This window comes from Penaeus monodon, chromosome 28 (assembly GCF_015228065.2).
Source record: "Penaeus monodon isolate SGIC_2016 chromosome 28, NSTDA_Pmon_1, whole genome shotgun sequence".
Classification (NCBI taxonomy): Eukaryota; Metazoa; Arthropoda; class Malacostraca; order Decapoda; family Penaeidae; genus Penaeus; species Penaeus monodon.
Genome location: NC_051413.1, coordinates 12,663,613 through 12,663,879, shown reverse-complemented (window position 1 = coordinate 12,663,879; position 267 = coordinate 12,663,613). Strand labels below are relative to the sequence as shown.

Below are 267 nucleotides of genomic sequence, written 5' to 3'. Positions count from 1 at the left end.
TAATGATGTATACTAATATATCTACACACATCGCTTGCCACACTGGATACATACTTCCTAGGTACAGCGGCCAATGCCCTGTGGTGTTGCTCTTTTCCTGTATGTGAACTGAAAGTTACTCCCCTTCCTCTGCCTTTACGGTCATTCGAGTTTTATGTTAATATTGTTTTAAGTTTATTTGGACAGTAACCCACGCTTATTTTGTTTCGAACAGCAGTAATTCGTGGAACAAGCCAAGGAGTTTAAGAAGTTTAAAGGCAAACTTAC

The 267-nt window shown here is 39.3% G+C and overlaps 1 protein-coding gene across 1 annotated transcript in view; it reads left to right on the top strand.

Moving 5' to 3' along the window:
- Positions 1-267, top strand: part of LOC119591040 (kiSS-1 receptor-like) — a gene marked incomplete at its 5' end in the record, with an annotated part of 60,331 nt that overhangs the window by 472 nt on the left and 59,592 nt on the right. The window lies entirely within an intron of this gene.